Genomic DNA, 18,000 nt, shown 5'->3' with positions numbered 1-18,000 from the left:
CACTAGCCCATTCCGCCAGAAACCTGGGTGTGATCCTTGACACCTCCCTGTCCACAGAGGCGCAGGTCATGAAAGTAGTGTGGCAGACCTTCTACCACCTACACCAAGCCAAGCTACTAGCACCCTACTTGGCCCCAGAATACCCAGCCACAGTGATCCATGCGATGGTCACCTCTGGGATTTCTGCAACTTGCTCTACACAGGCCTACCCTTATCCTTGATCCAGAAACTACAATTGGTTCAGAATGCCACGGCCAGGATCCTTACAAATAAATCATGGAGATCCCACATCCAGCCGGTACTACAACTCAACTGGCTCCCAACTGAATTCCGGATAAGGTTTAAGGTATTGGTAATTACCTTCAAGCCCATATGCAGTTTGGGCCCAGTGTACCTGAGAGACTGTCTCTCTGCCGACACCCCCAAAAGAGCACTACACTCTGCCACCACCAACTGGCTAGTAATCCCTGGCTAGTAATGACGGACCTCAACAAGGGCCACAGCCTTCTCTGTTGGAATGAGCTCCCTGAAGATATCAGGGCCCTGGTCAAACCACAATTCCACAGGCCTGCAAAAGGGAGCTCCTCCACCAGGCATTCAACTGAGGTTAATCCAACCTAAAAACATCTGGTGGTCAGTTATAAAAATCTTAGAAAATGAAATAAAAATAAAATAATAGACTCTGGACAGGTACATCTGATAATCAGATAAAAACACAATACAAATATAATAAACATAACAAATTAAACTACTGAATTAATTTTTACAATTAGATTGAAATTGCCAACTTTACAGTTATTAAATCTTCTGAGGGGTTGATCAATACTGGAAGGCTAGGTGGGTTCTTGAGCAGGGAGACCAGCGAATTCATGGTGGTATTTCCTGGCCTCAGCCATAGGCCTGGTGGAACAGCTCTGTATTACAAAATCTCCGAACTGTTTTAAGGTCTCAGAGGGCTCTGATCTCACTATGGAGAGCATTACAACAACATATAAATGCATTAAACAGATTCATATTGAAAACACTAACTGCAATATTCCATTACCACATTTAGCCATGATCTGACTAAGGCAACAAACAAAACAAAGGCATGAGAGAATGCGAAAAGTAACCATGCATACTTGTGTGAGTGAAATATTTTATACAGAGTCATATCTAGGGTTGCCAGCTGTGGGTTAGAAAATAACTGGATATTTGGGGTGGAACCCAGGGATGACAGGGTTTTGGAAGGAGAGGGACTTCAGTTGGCATGATGCCATGAAGTCCCCCCTCTGAAGCAACCATTTCCCCAAAGGACCTGATCTCTGTAGTCTGGAAATTAGTTGTAATTCTGAGAGCTCTCAAGCCCCCTTTTGGAAGTTGGTAATCCTAGTCAGATCATTGGTCTATCAAGGTCAGCCCTTCTTCTCTGACTAGATCTCCAGGGTCTCACACCAAGGCCTCTTAACATCACCTGCTATCTGATGCTTTTAAGTGGTAGTGCGAGGGACCTAGGACCTTCTGCAGGCAAAGCAGACACTCTTATCATTGAGCTAAAACACTACTCCCAAGTATTATACCTGTTACTAGAGTATTTGGGAACACTGGAACCTATTGTAATTCTGACAAGCACGAGAGAAATAAATAAATCTACAATCAATTTATTCTTCCTACTGAGAATTAAAATACTCAAATAATTGTGCTCTCTACCTGGAACACTTCCACTGGCGGTAAAAGGTAAAGGTATCCCCTGTGCAAGCACCGGGTCATGTCTGACCCTTGGGGTGACGCCCTCTAGCATTTTCTTGGCAGACTCAATATAGGGTGGTTTGCCAGTGCCTTCCCCAGTCATTACCACTGGCGGTATAATGTAATAAAAAACAACTACTATTTGTTAAGTGGTAGGAGATAATTTTTTTAAAGAAGCCCCTGCAAATTGTAACAATAAAAGCACAACACTGCATTATACTTATCTTTTTCATAATAAGGGGTCCACAGACATAGAATGGTCATCCTGATGAAGGCTGTACAGCTTTTATTGAACACAGCCCTGGGCTTCACATTTCCTTGTAAAAACCCTGTATTAACTCTGACTTCAAAGAATCTGAGTGAGAAGAAGGCCTCAACACAGGTTGTCCCAGCAGTAGCTTACATGGTATTTTAAAACAGAACTGCTCATATACAAATGAAGAACCACAATAATTTTTAGGAAGGAAAACAATACATCAAGTTCAGTTTAGCACTATCTTCCCTGTACTATTTCCAAAAGAAAAAGTAATGTATTTAAGATAATTTTTGACAAAATATATTTTAATTTCACACCACATTCAGGAGCAAAAGTGTGCATAAAAACATTCTAGACATGAAGTTTAAAAGCAATCTTAACTATTAACATGCAATGCCTCTACATATATATTTCTACCAGGCACTAATAATCAAACAGACCAAGAATCACATTATTTCCATCTTCTGCTACCAGACAGAAACCAGGGTTGCATTCTGCTCTCTTTGCCTAAAGAGCTTTGAATTCAAGTAAGAGAAATTTCTGTGGTCTGGGCAATACACAATAAATCAAAAAGTGTTTTAAAGACAAGCACATGAGGGACACAGATAGATTAGTTTTGTTTACAGTACTAGAGCAGAATGAAAAGACAGCAGTTGCAAACAGCCAAGATGGTAAACGGAGATACCAGCGCAGAGAGAGAGAGAGAGAGAGAGAGAGAAGTCAGAACTCAAGCTTTCTTTCAGGTTATCCAGAGCTCCCAACACAGCTGCAAATGGAGTATCCAGCTCTATTGTTCAGCTACAACTGGCCCAGAAGTAATCTTCCAGCCCTAATAGGGATACTGGACTTTACACTCCCCTTCTCCCTGTTCTAAAGGACTTGAAACTGTAGAGCCTGACAAAAATGTAGCCAACATAATTCCATACTTTGAAGTTTGGTATTCAATAAGCAGAACTGCCTACCTTTGTCACCTTACACAATTAAGCCATCTCTCCTTCTCTTGTCAACTGTCAATTCAACTGTCTTTCCAACTCCTCTATCTCACATGAGAAGGTTCTCCATACAAGTCAAGGAATATTTTGGTCATGTTTTCAAAGGCCAAGACACTATCCTAGTAGGTCAGATGTATGCAGAATATTGTCTCTTACAGTTTCCAAAGAAGCAGATCTCTGGCCTTCAGCTACTGAGAAAACTGAACATACCTTTCCCAAGGTCAAGTATGAATGTGAATTTAGCTGCAGCAGGAAAAAAAATCACCCTTTTCTCTCCATCCCTCCTCCTCTTCCTCCTCCGTGGCTCAGATAGAGAAGTTCATTCTCCAAAGCCTACCAAGCCTCCAAGTACGACAGCAAATGAGAGAATTAACAACAACCATGTATTAACAGCTATTCCACACGCTCCTTGTTTATTCTTCCTGCCTCTCTCTGTGGATTTCCCTCGTGAATAATGCAGGAGCTGTAGTCCAAGACACTACCCACTCTATGCTTCTCTCAGAGTCAGCTGAAAACAGGCTCAAGTGCCAGCCAGGGCCAGTCTCCATGTTCTGCACAGTGCAAGCCAGAGACATTTGTCTGACAATCTCATCCCAATCCCCTTGTGCCAAAAGATGCTGTCCCCTCTTAGATCAGTCCTGTTTATGAAATGAGTAGTTATCTTGGACAGATAACATGATGCAAAAAAAAAGTTTTTGCTTCAGGCAGCTCCTTAAAAGCAAGCAGAGTTTTAATAAGAAAGCAGAGCACTTAGGTCCTCAGAAGGTCAAACCTATCTGAGGTTTAATGGACAGGCCTTTTCATCTTCCTGCCTGCTCTCCTGAAACAGGGAAGTGGTTGTTGGGACTAATATACAAAAAGGCTTTCTGTCTACCTTTGCTCATGTGTTTCTCCAGCTCATGCAGTCTTCAACTACAGCTACTTGAGAACTTTTAGCCCCGAATTCTCAATACCTAGCTTCTGCTTGCTTTATGTCTTCCCTATTCCAGCCTTGTACTATACAGGTCCTGGTGCTTCCTTGCAGGATGGAAATTCACACTCTAGGTGGTAGTACTAATTTACATAGGGGCAAGGCCCACATGAGACCAATAGGTGATTCCATATAAGCAACTGACCGAGCAACTCCCCAGAAGCAAACAAATGTAGCTGAAAACTCAGGTAAACACTCAAAGCAGACCTGAATAAACAGAATAACATTTCTTTAAGCCCTTTAACTTCATTGGACTTAGAAGTCTATAACTTTGTTTAGAAGTGCACTGCTCTTAAGAGCAGTGGTAGTTTCGACAGCTCCTACTGTCTCTCTTCTGTTTTCATGTTTCTTGGGTAGCAGTCATAGATGATACACAAGCTCACAATGCAAGAAGGGGGCATTGCTCAATGACAGAACATCTGTGTGTCACGCAGAAGGTCTCAGGTTCAAACCCTGATATCTTCAGTTAAAAGGATCAGAAGTGAAAGTCTTCCACCTGAGACCCTGGAGATCCAATGTCAATCTAAGGAGGCAAAACCAAACCTGAAGTACCAATAGTCCAATTCAATATAAGACAGTCTCAACAAAGAGATGAGACTGCCTTACACTGGCAAATTTCTGAGAGTTCTAATTAGTAAAGTGAACTACAAAGTATGTGCTGCAGTTACACTTCCCATTTACTTCTGGAGCTGGCAAGCCCTAAACAACTCTTACAGCCGCTTGATTTCTTATTACTTTACAGCTGTATTTCACTCACTGTGCTATGACTAGTTGAAGCTCAACAGAAGTGCCAGATTAGCTATGGTTTTGTTAGTCTTACATTTGTATCACAGAACTATTGCAAATTTTCCTTAGGCTAGGGAGTATTCCACAGATCTCACTAGACAAGTTGGCTTATAACTCACAGCAGTAGGCACATTATGAAAATCCACATCAAATAAGAAAGGGTGCCAGCTGGCCAAGAAAAGAAATGTCCTGTTCCTTTAACAGAGGTTTAATATTCAGAAATGGGGAATCCGAGGTGTTTTATGGACATGGAGGTAAACTGCATCACTCGATAAACTGCTGCAGATCAAAGTGATACTAAAGGGACACAATGGGGCCAGTTTAAACTTTAGCAACCCTAAACATGAGGCATTAATGACAGCCAGTTGTTGCTCTGCTCTGCTCATTCAAATGAAACCTGTCCTTTAATTTTTCCAAATGAGTTTAATATAAAGGATGTAAGTACTGAATTATCTAACAGCCTGTTCCAAAGGATTGAACTAAAAATTAAGCCAGACTGTGTTCAGTAGAGTTTATTCCCAAGAGTGTATGCATGCACTTGAATTTTGCTAACCAGGTACATACCAAACACTGGCTTCCAAGACACCTTGGGCATGATCACATAGCAAAGGACTCACCAACTTCCTGCAGTGCCTCCCTGCACTGTAGCTGTTCTGCTGAATCACTTACTGCATTGCTGGCAAGCCTGATGGGGAATATTTTGAGAGGTTTGCAGAGCTTCAGCCTTAGGATACTCTGCAGAGCCAAGCTAGCTAAGTGTTTAACTTGTACAGCACTGCAGAATAGGGAAAGCATTAGGAGACAATGAAAGGATAATTGCTTCACAGCAGGAGCTTATACAGCCTGAGGAGGGCTGCCCCTGGGTATATCTGGCTGTTCTTCAAACAGTTAACACATTTGTGCACTGACTCAGAAGTCAGCTGCCAAAAAAGAAAAAAATCTCATAGCCCTGAGACACAATGTAATGTAGTGTCAGGTAAAGTTCAATTTGGGATAGGATGGATTTTCCAAACCTTTTGGGAGAATTCTCAGAAAGAGGTCAGGGTTTTGTTGTTGTTGTTGTTCTTGTTGTTGTTTTTGCATGAGAATCCTCTCAAACTCAGTGTGACTCATTCTGGAGGAGCTCTTCCAGTATTGCCAGTCTTCTCATCTGTCAGTTTTCCTCTCCCTGTCTAAACTTACAAATTGCAATGGTGGTGATGGGAACAAGCAAAAGCCTCATCTACTTCAAAAGCCTAAACTCCCCATTCTCTCCAAAGAAGGCCTCTCAGCTTGCCTGAAATCTATTCTGTTCATGTGAACTCTGGAAGTTGTATGACTCCTTCTTGAGAATAAGATAGGAGCCAAACAAAACTACACTTTCCAGACTTCATCAGTGCAACATCATGAGTCTTGGCTTTGTCCCCCAACTACTGTTTTATATACTTCTCAAGTTTGTAAGATTGTGAAAGCATAGCAAGGGAGAGAAACTGGAAGAGGCAAAATGCAGACAGGGTGAAGAGCTAGACTTTGTTTTTATGGCCTGGGAATTTCTGAAGAAAAAAAGATTCTGACCAGCACCCATATCCACATTTCAAATATTTCTTTTCCATCTCATGCATAAATTTCAGGGGAGATGACATATAAAGGTCAGTATTATCTACTCAAGATGATCCATCAGGGTCAGTACTATCTACTCAGACTTTCAGCAGCTCTCCAGGGTCTTAGGAAGAGGCTTTTCACAACATCTATCTGATCCTTTTAACAAGAGATGCTGAAGATTGAACCTGGGACTGTCTGCATGCCATGCAGATTCCCTACCATTGAGTCACAGCCCATCCCTCATACACTCCAATGGACACGTTTCAAACCAGAATTCTTAAACACATCTATCTGACAGGACAGGCCTTCAGATGTGGACATATGAGCATTTATTTATTATTATATTTGATTTTGAGACACTTTCTAGCAGTGCTTAATATTTTAGCACTGTGGAACTCACTCTGCAGTTCATGGAGAGCCACATTTGCAATTACCCCCAGCCCTTCTATTTTCATTTATAGTATGAGATCTGAATGTTGTTCTCTGGCAACTCTTTCAGGGTAGCTCTCTGCCATCCACAAACCCAATCAGGTAAAAGCTTTCTACACTTTCCTGAAACACGATGCAGGTACCACATTGGGGACTGGTACTCACAAAAGCCATATTAAAGATCTCCTGAGCCACTGAGTATCACTACTTTAATATGAGCAAGACCCTACTCAGAGAGTAGCAGCTTGATTAAGGGCTGAAGTTAGGTTCAGTTTGCCACCCACCCATCTATCTATCCATTTATCTATCCATCCATCTGTAGTTATACTTGTATTCTGCCCTTCCCAGCAGTTCAGGAGGCTCAGGGTGGTTTACATAGAACATATGAACAATCTATATGAATAACCCCCTCCCCTGAGGCAGCCGAGGATAAAGCCTTTGCCTGATGGGGTTGGGGGTGGCAGAGAGTTGCCTTGAAAGAGCTGCCAGAGGAATGGTCCCCATCAATGTATTCCTGCTGCACCACACATACAGTTCTAATAAACAGAATTTTATATTTATATAAAATCTTGTTTAAAACACTTTCAGAAGTACATTCTTTCAAAAAGAAACATATATGTCCATTACACTGCAGGGAAATGGAGAATTTGCTTTTTAGTGGCAATTCTTTCAAACCAGGAGGTATGTGGCTGCTAACTTAGTAACAGATGCCATGGTAGTTGAGTAAGTAACATTTTGTATCCTTAAAACAATTTCCTACCAATACTCTTTGCATTTCTCATTAACCAAGAACAGCTGCAAAGATCATTTTACAATCAACCCTATTGGTTAAGATCATTTATATTGGTCAATGCTGACTGCCAGGTTAAGGGATCAAAACAGATCACCAAGAACATAAAATTTACAAGGTATTAGGATCTGCTGGAGCAAGGTCTCAGTCCAGAGCTGTCTCACTCTCCAGCTGTATAGCCCAACAACAGCTGGACAAGTTGTCAACCCAGTCCTGCACAGGGCAGACTGGGATTCCTGCTGCTGGGTGACCATATCTCAAAGGGGTTCTGTCCTGTCTTTCTTCCAACCAAGTTCAAACTGTGTCAGTCCAAAGGTGGATACTGTGGCAAAGACATTTCAGGGGTGGGTGGGCAGACACAGGCCGCAGTCCCCATATAGGCCATCAACTTCCCAAGAGCCACTGGAGTTGGATCTCAGTCCAGACACTGTCTCAGTGTCCACAGTTGTTTTCTGTTGGACTAGTGCCCCAGAATAAAGCCTCAGAACAGAGCAAGAGAATGGTGTTTTCTTTCAACCAATTTCCCTATACTGCTCGGCCAAATACTTATTACCATATACCAGTGGTCCACAACCTTTTTAAGGCTGCGGACCGGCGGCGGCAAGGAGGGCGATCGCCCGGCCGCGCATGCCATGCATGCGTGGCTGGCCAAGCACATTTGTGCCATACGCGGTCGCAAATGTGTATGTGCAGCACTTCCACGCATGCACGAAAGTGCCGCGCATGCGCGTTTTCAGCCATGTATGGCACAAACGTGCATGCATGGCCCTGCTTCCCCCACACACACACACACACACAAAAAGAAGCTTGCCGGGCCACAAGCTAATCGGCCGCTTTTGCAGTCTATTTGCTTGCGGCCTGGGAAGTTTCTTACTGTGGGGGGGGGGGGGCGGGGAGAGGGAGCCACGGCCAAGTGCCAGGGCCTTCGTGACCCGGCACCAGGCCCATGGCCCATTGGTTGGGGACCACCGCCATATACTAACTAGGAAATGGATCTGGCTTTTCCTCCCTGGCTGCTCCTGGGCACATCTTTTAAATGCTTCCCCAGGGAAGACCAACCCTGGGCTCAGCTAGTCCTCTCTCCTCAACCCAGTCCTGGAGAGTGGATAGGCCCCTGGGCCAATGGATACTTGCATTGGATTAGTGAGCTCACTGGCCCTTCCCTGTGAACATCTTCAAAGAGCTAGCAGCCTCATCCAACCTCCTTTAAGAAGGTCAGTATATTAGCATTCAGACCTCTCATCTCACTGAGGGGCAGTTTATAGCTATAAAACCATAAATACAGTATCACCTCAAATAACATAAATACAATATACTGCCTGACCCAATATAACACAAAACGGATGGCAATCAGAGACAAGTCCGGACATGTAGTTTAGAAGTATGAGTAAGAGTGGCTGGCTAGCTAATGTTTTCCTCCCCATCCTAGAGAGATGAGTAATTTAGGACAATGGGTCTCCCAAAAACCTAGTGCCTGACCTTGGATTAGTCTTGCCAGCACTCGGCACTACTTCCCTTCACCAATTTATCCTTATTAAACTAAACTTAACACCCAGACTTTATCCTAATTAAGCTAAATACTATTTACCAAACCTGGTAGCTTACAGGTTCATCAAGAATAGTTATACCTATAAACCCACCAAGCTTCTCCCAAATAATGATCCACCTCTGAGCAACCGTTCCAGTTATTGTTCACAAAACAAATACCCTCGCTTGCCCTAAGGAGCATTTTGCCTTATAATATATAGCATCCTGCTCCATAAAAACACCCAAATTTATAAACTCATATTCAGTTTCAAGTGGGGTATGCAATGCTTATCAATCCTTTATCGGGAAATGACTGGTAATTTTCTAACATCTTTTCTCTTGCAAGAAGAGGCCAAAGATTCTCTAATTGGAAGTTTTCTGTGACTAACACAAAACAAAGGAAAAGTATCACTCTCATTCTTGCGACTTCGCAAAGAGTCAGCCACAAGGGAGGCTCCCATGTTGCCCTTTTGGGTGATCTGCTAGTTGGTGACTCACTGTCCCTGGTGGGTGCCAGACTAAAGCCAACCAGGCTAGAGTTATTTACTTATATTTAGATTTTTATACTTTCCCTCTTGATCTAGCCATCTCAGGACAGTGTACAATAAATATAACATTAGTTACCATAAAAGAATAAGTATACATAATATTCAGTTAAAATATCCAATCTCAGCACCGCTGGTGTTACATTCTAGTCTTCTGATAAAACATACAGGTAAGAAGATAGTGGGGGAGGGGAGAGAGAAGGGGGAAAGGAGAGAGGCCCAATCTGCTGTTTATCTGTACTTTCTGTTGGCCTCAACCATAAGCCTGGTGGAAGAGCTCCATCTTGCAGGCCCCATAGAACTTAGATGGAATAGTCATATGTTCTGTACTTTTATCTGAGCTTGTGGTAACCACCTATTTTTTCTGCATAAAACATCACATCTTTTGGACTGCTGAATTTTAAGCACCAGTCCAGCTGCCATTTCAAACATTTTGGTTATTAGGCACATAAAAGCATCACAATCAATGGAAGTAGTGAGCATTGTTGGGAATCTTTCCATGTGCAAAGGCAAAATATATGTATCAGTAACAAAAGGGTACAGCCCCGCCTTTCTGATGCACTTGCAATGTGAGATTGTCAATAGCTCAACTATAACAAATAAGTTCGGAATATCAGCAAACTTACTGCAGAAAAGAATCAAATTAACATTTCCCAATCCTATTGCTTTTATCCTCAAGGAATGTAGAGATAGATCAAAATAAACACAGTATACATGGGGAGAAAGAAACTCAGACATAAGCATGTTCTGTAACAAGGAAGTCCAGGAGCAAAAGGTTACAATAGGGTCAACACAGACAATGAGAACCTGTCACTTCCCATCTGTATCTATGGAAACCAGCAAGAGGATGGGAACAGAACTGTCAAAAATTATTGATTGTGCAAAATTGCACTCAGCCACATGTGACATTTAAACCTTGGGCCATAGGTGCCCAGTACGAACTAGGTAAGAATGCATCATTTTATCCAACTGGTATACTTTATCTTATATTTAAAAGCCACACAGTCTACAAAGGTGGAAAGAATGATGTTGTAAGCTGCTCTGGGTCTCTGTCAGACTTTTTCTTTTTAAAAGATAGGCATCCTAGTGGGTAACAAGGGAATTCACACAGTGCTGCAAAACAAAACATTATTATCCTGCCATCTTCACTAACAAACACAAAAATAACATGTACTGTGGCAGGGATTAACATGGGACCAGAGCAAAATGGCTGCATTCCATACTGAACAAGTTCAGCATGGATAACAACTACAGGACTGGTAAAAAAATATGCTGACCTCTCAGGTAACACCAGAAACTATTGGTAAGAGACAGCAACTAATGACTAGGTCCCAATCTTGCACAGAGCTGACCAAGTTTTAAATTCTAAAGCCCTGGCATCATGATATTTCAAGGAGCAATTGGCTTTGGGGAGCACCATATAACTCACACAGTGGTGGCCTCACTGTGTTACCCCAGTCCTGTGCAAATTCACCAGAGTTCCGGAATAGTCTCTCTACAAAATTCTGCTGATTGTCTTACACTGAAAGCAATTCAAAGTGGTCAGTCACAGCAGATCCTGGTGGAGGCTCAGCAGTACAAAGCTCCTGGTGTTTACTTGATGGCCCAATAAAACCCCAGAGGGACAGACCAGAATGAATGGGATGAAATTAATTCAAAATAAATTCCATCTAAACATCAGGAAGAAGGTTCCTGACAGTTAGAGAGGTTTCTCAGTGGAACAGGCTTCCTTGGGATGTGGTGGGTTCTCCCTCTTTGGAAATTTTTAAACAGAGGCTAGATAGACATCTGATGGAGAGGCTGATTCTGTGAAGGCAAAGGGGTGGCAGGTTACAGTAGATGAGTGATAGGGATGTGAGTGTCCTGCATTGTGCAGGGGGTTGGACTAGATGACCCATGAGATCCTTTCCAACTCCATGATTCTATGATTCTAACTCTGACTTTGTGGGTTTAAACCTGTCAGTTTTAAAAATGTATTCACAAAATAGATTTAACAGCATAGAACAGGCATGTCAGAACTATCCAGGAATTCTTAGTCGATACTGAAAATACTGTGTTATTCTAAGGAAACTGGAGTCAAATAGTCAGTCTCATACAGGCCAACATGAGTAAATATGCACATCAACAGGTTGTAAGTTCCATTGTGGTTCATGGGGCTTATTATCTAGTAAGAAAGCATAAAATTGCTGTCTTAGTCTGTCATCTTCTATGTTTATGTAGGTTTGCCAATACGCTAGAGGGGAAAAACAGTCCTATACCCTCTACAGAAATAAATAGATGAAGATTATCACAGCATGGAACAGTACCATCAGATTAAAAAATGTAGGTAAAACTGCTTTGAAATCTAAAATCCTATAATGTTCAAACACCTCTGTGGTAGATGCCATGTAATTGTCTGCAAGGACAAAAAGCCACCAGGGGCTTCCAAACCAGGCCCACCAAAGCAGTTGTGGTACCCTATGCAACCTATGACTTTACCCCCCCCCCCCCCCAAGACTTGAATGTTCCCTGTTGTGATTTGTGTGCATGTGGATCTGTTGTGATCTGGGCACCCCCTAAATAAGTAAGTGGCAATTCAAATAGTCTGCCATAATATGCATCTTGCAACATGGGGAAAGGAAGATTATTTGTCAGATACCTGTAGAACTGTGGCCTAATTTAGCATGCAACTTTGTAAATGGCCCAGTGCCATAATCTTTTCCTCAAAGCCCACTTACATGCATGCCTGGTCTCTACCCTCCACTCTTCAAGATCTACTGCCACAATTACAGAGAGATGGCTTCAAGTGGGAAGCCATATTAGTCTGCAGTAGAAGAGCAAGATTTTAGTCTATTTGCACTTTAAAGACTCACAAGATTTCCAGAGCGATAGATTCAAGTGAGTAGCCGTGTTGGTCTGAAGCAACACAAGCAAACAAAATCCAAGTCCTGTGGAGTCCAGTCTGAGGAAGAGTGCTTGCATTCGAAAGCTCACACCTTGAATAAATCTTTGTTGGTCTTAAAGGTGCCACCGGACTCTGATTAAGATTTCCAGTGTCAGCTTTTGAGAGTCAAAACTCTTTTGTCAGAGGTATCATGAAAGCTTACACGCTGGAAAGCTTCTTGGTCTTTAAGGTGCTATTGGACTTGAATCTTACAATCCCTAGGGTTACTCAAACCCCACTCCACCTTTCAAAGCATCATCTCAAATTATTTGTTAGCACAGCCAAATGGATTAGATTGACCTCTTCTCCCTCCTGCAAAGACCATTTCCACAAAGGCATTTTCTATCCTTGATGAATTTTTGAGCTACTACATTCAGTATCATAGCATATTCTTTCTCACAGCTTTAATTATTCCCAATCACCAGTTCTCCTCATGCTGGTTGTCCCTGAGATAGGGGAGTAATAGTGAGCGAGGAAGGAAACAATGGAACAACAAATGAATTAATTAACCATAATGAGTTCAATACATTTGCCCTGTATTTTGAAACTTCTTTTTAGAATCAGTGCCAAAACTTTCCAATATACAGTAAAGACAAGAGCAAGTATACACAGACTGACACATGTCAGACCCATTGGGTCTACATGCAGTGCTCACAGGTGCAAAGCTACTTCCATAAGAAGTGACCAGCAGCTGGAAAGATGCTGCTCAAAACAGTATGCTGAAGTCTTAGGCATCAATATTTAAAAGTAGCAAGCTCAGCATAAGATCATTCTGCTAGGACTGACAGTGTCATGGTTAAGGTGAGACAGGGGACAAAAAGTCTAATCACAGCATCTGAATTCAACAATAGTGTCAGTTTCCAGATATTTAGGAAGTTGACATAAAACATACAAGGTATTTATATACTTCCCTGTGTCCTGTCTTGAACGGTAATAAAATAGGATATAAATTGTAAACAGCTATTCCAAAGTGAGGTTTTTCAAACTTCTAAGGCATCAAGATAAGCAGCAGAGTTCTAAAACTGCAACATTAAATAATCTCTTCATTATGGGATACAGATTTTTCTAGTTAGCACCACCAACATAAATCACAACAGTAGAAAATATTTTGGTCATGCTTTCTTGCATTTTGTCCAAAGTTCCCCCATAAGAACATGGTGAATTGCCCATGAGCCTAAATTAGAAATTGTTTTCAAACATCAGGCATGCATCTGCATCAAATCCAAGCATCTTCCCAAACCCAGAAAAGGACTTGCACTTGACTCTTGCAAAAAAAAAACAAAACCCTCAACAACTCTGGAAATTTGATTTCTCTCCTACATTTTCTTCCCCTAGTGTCAAATAAAATAAGGTAGTACCTACAGCCAGTTCCTGTAAACCCCGGCATAGTATTTAACAGGGCACTTTCCTTTTAACACACAAGCAGTCTTGAGATAGATGACTTGTAAAAGTGAAAGTACTGGTAAATCTACAGCACTTCCAAATTCATGTATGTCTGGAAAAATACTGTTTAAGAAATTAACTTGTCTGTTTGTCACCTTCAGAGGTGAACTCTGTGGCATCACGTCACAGCTGAGCTCCCCGCCCTTTCCGAAGCACTGCCCCCTAGAGACAAGCAAAATCAAAATAAAAAATAGCATGTGGGCAAATAGTCAAAAAGTTACTGAAGTTGCAACTTTAAAAAACCAAACAGAAAAGATACAACAAAATAAATAGATGGTTGCTTGTTTCAAAAAGGAAGGCAATGTGTTAATCTGAGCTCAGGGCCAGGGGAAATTCCACACACTAGGGCAGGACACGGTACATTTTGGTGTCTTGGCGCATGCTAGCACCTTTCATGGCATGTCAAGTATTTTTAGAAAGTGGGCAGGGCCAGATGGGTGGCTTCCCCAACACGGCTTCTGATTGGCTTACATAGTTTAAAGCACACTGGTTTGGCAGCAGCTGCCACTGCACTACCGGAGTCTTCACTGCATGACTGAAGATAAGCTATTTGTGCAACCTCCCCAACTTTAAAATAATATGTTCATTTTAAAAGGCATCCTATTAAACGAAACTTCTGCCTGAAATGTTGATTTTCTATTAGAATGTCACATAAGCTCATTCTCTGCCATTTTGTGATTGGCTCACCTCTCATGGCAGCTATTTCCCCATTGCAACTGGAACTGCAAGCTTAAAAGAACTGATCTTTCGCTTCTAACTAAATGCCTTCTTGTGAATATTTACTTTGTGATGTACCATTCTTCCTAGAACTTCTGAACAGTACTGATGGAGTTTCTCCAAACATTTCTCCCGTTCAGGTACAGATAACCAAAGGAAGAGCTGTGGTTCAGTGTGGAGCACATGCTTCGTTTGCCTTTTAAGGTATCTCAGAAACTCTAATTAGTACAAAATGTGGCAGAAAGACTCCTGCCTGGGGTCAGTCTTTCAGAACATAGCTCTAGTGCTACATTAATTGCACTGGTTATGTATTCACTTCTAGGTCCAATTCAAAGTGATTATTATCTTTAAAGCCCTTCATTTTCTATGGCCCTCATACTTTAAAACTGTAACCCCTAATATATTCCCACATGCCAGCAGGATTCCTCAGACAGCCTTCTTGTGGTATCTTAGGATTGTCTCTACAACAAGTAGGTCACAGGCATCCCAGTAGTGAGTCAGGTGCTCCAGAATAGCTTATCATAGTGGGTCCAGAGGCTATCCTCACTGGCAACTTTTAGGAAGGCAGGCAAGACAGTTCTATTTCAGAGGGCTATTGGTGGAGGGCAAAATGTTTTGGCAGATTTGGTTGCATTTTTCATGTTATTTTTATTTTCATAATAGATTCACCATTGCAATGTTAGCAGTCTGCAGTCTAAGGAAATAAAGTGAGGTGTGAATAACTAAAAAAAGAAATTCAAGAGAAATCCTAGTTTTATTCCCTGGCATCTCCACTTAAAGCTTAGCTTTGCAAGCCAAGTTACACGGAGTACCTGATTGTTCTCTTAGAACATTTTTATCAGTTATTTGCATACCAGCATTCCAAAAGTGGCAGCAGCTGTTGACACAGATTAAAGTGTCATTTTTGCATTCATAATCCAGAACACTGAATTGTGTCTTTCCTTGAATATCTGGGTCAATTAAATGTACTTTCCAGGAAACACGCTGTTGTAAAAAAGAGATCAGGAAAAAATTTATCATCATCATGGCATTCTTATTTTTTAAAACTCCAAGATACATTAGAATCTCCTGTCTTTCCTATAATAAAATAAAACATGGTGTTGCTACAATTGACAGCTAGTGTGATCTGTGAGAAATGGGGAAAATGTTGAATCTTGGCTATTTGGCTTAAGTGGGAGAAGAGCTTGAGGAACAGTGAGAGAGGAGCAAAAATGGCTTCAAGAAACCGCTTCATTTCTGGTTTATGAGAAACTTCTTTTTAAAAAGGTAAGCACGTTTTTCCAGGTTGTAACATGTGAATCCTAGTCAAGTTCTCATCTTGCAAATACTTTTAGACTAAATCCCCATGCAAAAGTTCCCTAGAATCCTGTAAAATCTCTATGAACCAATAAAGCTGCCCTGTACAGTCAGTTTATCAAGCTCAGCAGTAGCTCTCCTGGGCCATCCTTTCCAGCCCCTCACACCGGAGATTTAACGGGAGACGTTAAGGACTGAACCAGAACACCTTCTTGCATGCAAAATAAATGATCTACCACTGTGCCATAGCCCTTCTCCTAATTCTGACCACCATTCTTGATCACACCCTATCTTCTTAACCTTGCTTCCACTTCTAAAGAAACAACTCTACATTCTATTGCATAATCAACGAAGCCCTACTCCTTGTCAAACTTAGGTCAGAAGACAGAAAACAGGGCTCAGAAGTGTCATTAAATTGCAAGCTGCATAGACAGAGCCTGGGGAAACCAGCATTGGACTCACCAGCACAGGCTTGATTCTCCCCACAGCTGGACAAATTCAAGAACTGACTTAGAGAATCAGGAGGGGGGGGATTGAGAAGGTATGCTGTATACATAAGAAGTCTCCATGGACTGCACTTTGAGAGTTAATGTTCTAAAAGGGCCCATTGACCGTGTAACAGTCTTGCATGTGTCAAGGACAAATGGCTGTTCAGGGACTAATTTTATTTTGCAATGAGTAACATGCTTAAAGTGGTAACTGAATTTAAAAGTACCGTAAATAGAAAGGATGCCACAAAAGTGTATCTGATTAACAAAACATAAATATAAATCTCTATTCACTCCCGCAAAATCAGACAAAATAGAAGTCTTCACAAAGCTGCCCCTAGGTTCCAGTTTTTATCAAACTTTCAAAAAAATTAGGCTAGGATCTGTAAATTTTAGGTTATACGTTTAAAATAAAAGGAGCCACTTCAAGGCTCCTTTTCTCCTGTTTTTGTAAATTACTGAAAAGCATATAATTTCATCCTACCAGCATCACCCCATACACTTTAATCTACAGCAGTTTTCTGCCTGACTGCTTCAGCCTCAGTTCAAGATAATGTTGAAGCAACTTGAAATATTGTGACATCACAGAAATGACTTCAGCTAAGGTTATACCACAGTTAAGAAAAGGTCATTTAGTTGGCACATAAATTTGCTTCTTCTTAATCTCTATTATTAGAAATGGATGGAGAGACAGAAAGGGAATTTAAGAGAAATTCCAATCTTCTTCTATGAAGAGAAATTGCAATCCCTCCCTCCCCACTCACCACCAGTTCCCCTCCATGTCAGCTCTGGCTTCTTTCTGTAGCTGCAGGCTCATCTGCCCTCCCCCCTCCCCATGGTGGGGGCTCTCAATTCTCCACTTCTCTGTCCCAGAAAAATACGACTTCTCTTACCGTATCAATATAGGTTGCTTATGTGTTAGGTGACCAGAAGAACTGGCAAGAAACCACAGAGCCCATCTTGCATGGTTCCAACCCCACTGCAAGTCAGCCGAGCTCAGAAGTTCTTTAGGGTGTGTGTTACTACTGGACAGCTGTTTGTGCCCAAGAACTTGCTGAGCTCAGCCTAGTGATGGTGAACAGGGATCTACATCATAAAATGTGTTGTCACAATTGGTGCTGTAGTTAGTGTTCTCAGAGGCCAAGAATTCAAATCTACCCATAAAGCACAAAGCTAGGTACACTTTAGTTATGGAAACAGCCACTGTTCATCTGTTTTATAAACATGGAATCATTATTAATAATCTAAACTACCAAGCCCTTATTCAGATCTCAAAAGCCATGCATTCATTTGGGATCCTTAAATCAGCAACTATTTCCTTAGCCTCTGTCCAATGTCTGTAATATTGTCCTGCATTACATGGTGGTTTCACTGAAATGTGTTTTCTATAATGAAAACTGCTTCCCCTCAGCACTATATCAATAATATCATGTTTATAATATTAATTGGAAAACACTATAAAGGTTTCATTTGACCTAGAGTTAGTGGTTTGAATCAAAATGTGAACACATGAAGCTGCCTTAGGTGAT

At 41.5% G+C, this 18,000-nt stretch overlaps 1 protein-coding gene across 14 annotated transcripts in view; it reads right to left on the bottom strand.

The window, feature by feature from the left end:
* The window catches only part of NFASC (neurofascin), a 208,626-nt gene that overhangs the window by 175,834 nt on the left and 14,792 nt on the right, over window positions 1–18,000 (bottom strand). For 11 of the 14 annotated variants that reach the window (XM_077334672.1, XM_077334676.1, XM_077334677.1 and 8 more), the window contains exon 1: window positions 17,365–17,516. The exons of 1 other annotated variant lie outside the window; for it this stretch is intronic. The gene's annotated coding sequence lies outside the window, so the exon portion shown is untranslated. Of the gene's footprint in view, window positions 1–2,946; window positions 3,106–3,186; window positions 3,317–17,364; window positions 17,517–18,000 lie in introns of those variants that run through there. 2 more of the 14 variants (XM_077334673.1, XM_077334674.1) reach the window with 2 other exon arrangements.

This window comes from Paroedura picta, chromosome 4 (genome assembly GCF_049243985.1).
Source record: "Paroedura picta isolate Pp20150507F chromosome 4, Ppicta_v3.0, whole genome shotgun sequence".
Taxonomy (NCBI): domain Eukaryota; kingdom Metazoa; phylum Chordata; class Lepidosauria; order Squamata; family Gekkonidae; genus Paroedura; species Paroedura picta.
This window is presented reverse-complemented; position numbering and strand designations above follow the sequence as displayed.